The 3,967-nt window shown below is 41.7% G+C and overlaps 1 non-coding gene across 1 annotated transcript; it reads left to right on the top strand.

Annotated features, from left to right (window-relative positions):
- The first annotated feature begins 2,914 nt into the window (after positions 1 to 2,914).
- On the top strand, positions 2,915 to 2,996 carry trnas-uga (transfer RNA serine (anticodon UGA)). Its single transcript has one exon. It is a non-coding gene; the product is annotated as a tRNA-Ser (tRNA).
- Positions 2,997 to 3,967: the final 971 nt, after the last annotated feature.

Raw genomic sequence — 3,967 nt, 5'->3', positions numbered from 1 at the left:
TTGATAGTGATGCTGTAATTGTGAGCTTGATCAGCGTGATAGTGAGGGGCTCAGGCTAATGGCGACACAGCAATTGTGAGGGGGTCAGGGTAGTAGTGACGCAAAACGTGTGAGCGGGTCAGGCTAATAGTGATGCAGTACATGTGAGGTGTCAGGCCGATAGTGACGCAGTAAAGGTAAGAGTGTTGGTGTGCTAGTGATGCAGTAAGTGCGAGCCGCTCAGGATGATAGTGAGGCAATAAGCGTGAGGTTTCAGGTAGACACCCATGCAGTACGTGTGACGTGTTCGGGGTGACAGTGACGCAGACATATTGAGGGTGTCAGATTGAGAGTAACACAGGAAATGTGAGGGGACAGGCTGAGAGTGACACAGTAAGTGTAAGAGGTCAGGCTAATAATGATATACTAATTGTGATGGAGTCAGGATAGTAGTGGTGCAGTGAGTATGAGTTGTCAGGGTGATAGTGACACACGGTGTGGGTGGGATAGAGTTATAGTAATGCAGCAAGTATGAGGAGTGTGCAGGGTCTGGCTGAAGGTGACGCAAGAAGAGTGAAAGGTTCAGTATGATCTGGACTCACTAAGTTTGGTGTGTCAAGGTGATAGTGATGCTGTAAGTATGAGTGGGTCAGTCTGATAGTGACACAGTACATTTGAAGGGATTAGGCTCGTAGTGATGCAGTAAGTGTGAGGGGGTCAGGCTGATATTGATGCACTAAGTAAGAGAGTGTCAAGGTGATGGGGATATATTAAGTGTGAGCAAGTTAGAGGGAGAGTGACGCCATTAGTGAGTGGGGTTTGGCTGATAGGGATGCAGTAGGTGCGCATGTGTCAGGGTGTGAGTGATGCAGGAAGTATGAGGGTGCCAGAGGGATAGTGACGCATTAAGTATGAGGGGTCAGAGTGATTGTGATGCAGTAATTCTGAGGGGATCAGAGAGATACCAACTCAGTAAGTATGAGGGGTCAGGCTGTTAGTGACGCTGTCAGTGTGAGTGTTGAAGCTCACAGTGAAGCAGTAGGTGTGAGGTGGTCAGTGTGATTGTGGTGCAGTAAATGTGAGAGGGTCAAGGTGATAGTGACATAGTAAGTTTGAGGAAGCAGTGTTGTAGTGACACGGTAAGTGTAAGGAGTCAGGGTAATAGTAATATAGGAAGTGTAAGGGCGTGACTGATAGGACAAAGTAAGTGTTTGGCAATCAGACTAATAATGACCCAGTCAAAATGAGGGTCTCCAAGTGAAAGTGGCGCAGTAAATGTGAGGGCACCAGATGGATAGTGATGCAGTAAGTTTGAGGGGTTCACGCTGATATTAAGGGGGTAAGTGTGAGGGGTCAGGTCTATAGTGATGCAGTAAGTGTCGGCGGGTCAGGCTGATCGTGATGCATTCAAAGACCAAATATCCAAGGCTCACTGTAGTGCTGAATAGCGAGACTTCTCAAGGCTAAGACAAAAATCAATAGTTCTCATCCTGGTCATAAATCACAATGCTTCATTTTAAAATTGTCCTCTCCTGCTTCTAGATTCACCAATGAGGGAACAAAATTTAATTGCACCACCCTGTTTATCTCTTCAAATATTTTGCAACTCTCAACGAAATTGCCTCTCTTGTTTTGAAACTGTTAAAAAAAAGACCGGATTTGCCCAATTTCAATTCACAGGACTAGCGTTCATACATGATATCAAGGCTAATCACCATTCGTGGTATTCCTCATATGGCATTAGTATCTTTCCTAAATTGAGGATTATAATTCCTCATACTGTAGTCCACGTGCGGTCGAACTGAGCCACAATACATTGGAAATAATGCTTCGCTCTCGTGCCCTGAAATCCTTCTGCAGCTTTCACAACAGACTTCTACAACTGCTACTAGACTTCAATGACTCAGTAAAAACTTTTCCAAGATGCAATTCTAAAAATCTGCACATCAGACTTTCTACTTCAAACCTTCGATAAATAATCTCCACACATCTCCCTCCTGACAATTATGATAAAGTCAAATCCTTGCTAATTATTAAATCATGAGGGACATGGATAGGTTGACTCGTCAAGGTGTTTTCCTGCTGGTGAGTAAGTCAAAATTTAGAAAATATCGTTTTAAAATTAGTGGGTAAGGATTTAAAAGGGACGTCAGGGGCAACTTTTTCAGTCGTGTCCAGAATGAGCTGCCAGAGAAATTGTTGGAGACTGGTACAACTGTAACATTTAATGGCATCTGGATGGAAATATGAGTAACAAGGTTTAGAGGGATGTGGGCCAAATGTTGGCAAATTGGACCTATTAATATAGGACAACTGTGCACCGTGGGCAAGTTGGAAAGAAGGGCCACTTTCCGTGTTGTATTGTTCAAGGACTTGATGACTCTAGAACAACCGCAAAAGCTTTGCAAATAATTCCATCAAGACGATTTCAAGTTCCAAATCTTCGGTCAATCTTCCTCTCTTGTGCTCACAAGTTCATTACCTGTTGTCCGAACTTACGGATTAGTTGCTGGATCCATTCCTGTAAATTGGTTCTGCATTCTTTCTAATTCCGATTTTGATTTTACGAATATAGCTAGTGTTTATGGACTTAGCATCACTATTTCTAATACCATATTTTGATGAATGTTAAAAAACAACTTTGGCACCAGATGATGAGCAATTGAGTCAAAGTCGATCGGACGCAGTGAGACAATGATCCTCTCTTCATGTGGTGTACATCCGTGACTCTAGAATTCGATGAAGAATCATTCCCACAACTTCAGCTGTGTCAGAATCTAGTTTGCGATGAAAGCCTGTCAATCTGCAAAGGTAACGTTCGTCTGAGTCCCAGCAAAGCATTTGGCGAAATCTTTGGGTCTTGACAATTTGTTCTTCAAATTACGTATTTCATTAATTCAGTTCTTTTACTATGAAAATTGGCAATTAGGTCGGAGCTGTGATGGCCGAGTGGTTAAGGCGTTGGATTTGAAATCCAATGGGGTCTTCCTGCACAGGTTCGAGTCCTGTTCACAGCGTTGAATTTTTCAAAAGTTATTAATTCCTTTGCAGAATTTGGATTTCGTGCAGCTTGAGCTTTGCATTCAATCGAAACTAAATTTTTTAACTGTAAAGAATCCGAAGTAATTTCAAGACGTCTAATAAAATAAATTATATGTCGAGACACAAAAAGCCACCAACTTCCAACATGAATCAGTTTCAAAACATTTGTCGAACTATCGTGAAATTTGGATGTTCGGGAGCGGGGGTTTGGAATTAAGCAAAACAAGAAGCAATGCAATACATTACCTGCAGATGATGATTTTTTTAAAAATCAATTGAAAGTCAAGCTGAGAAAGCTCAACCTAATTTACAACTGACTCTCAAAGCCAATAATCTAGTATATCAGCAGTCAATGAATTAGAAAAAGCAACTCCATGTGTGGAAAGGATCTCGACTGATCCAGGTTCCTGGCTTGAGGTGTGATAAGGCAAGGCGATATCAGCGGAGTAGAATTTTCTGGAAATATTAGAAATAGAATGTTAACGGTCTTCTGCTGTCCACATTCGTAAGAAACTGTGCATTAAGAACTGAATTTGAAAATTAACGATGAAAATCAGACTTAGCCCTCTGCTTGTGGGGTACCATTGTTCAGAACAATTGGTTGTTGCTGAGACTAAAATTGACCAAAATAATCGATGGGGATCTTATCCACGACCTTCGTTGGAGCAGTTGGTGTGGAGAGCTCAGCTTGAAGAACCAAATGCCAATTATTCATTTTGGCTGTCTGAATTGCTTAGTTAAACATACTCCCAGTTTAATGAAAAAATTTTTGCTATCAGATTTAGATGTTTTCATGTCAGCATGTTCCGGTATGAGAAGACACTCCATGGAGTAGATGTGACTTAAATTTTGACTCTAACGTCAGAGATGTTGACACATTTCTGCACCAAAACAGCACTATCAAATCAAACTGAACAAAGGACTAGTTCACTTAGACATTTCCTTT

The sequence above is a fragment of the Chiloscyllium punctatum genome, unplaced genomic scaffold (genome assembly GCF_047496795.1).
Source record: "Chiloscyllium punctatum isolate Juve2018m unplaced genomic scaffold, sChiPun1.3 scaffold_102, whole genome shotgun sequence".
Taxonomy (NCBI): Eukaryota; Metazoa; Chordata; class Chondrichthyes; order Orectolobiformes; family Hemiscylliidae; genus Chiloscyllium; species Chiloscyllium punctatum.
This window is presented reverse-complemented; position numbering and strand designations above follow the sequence as displayed.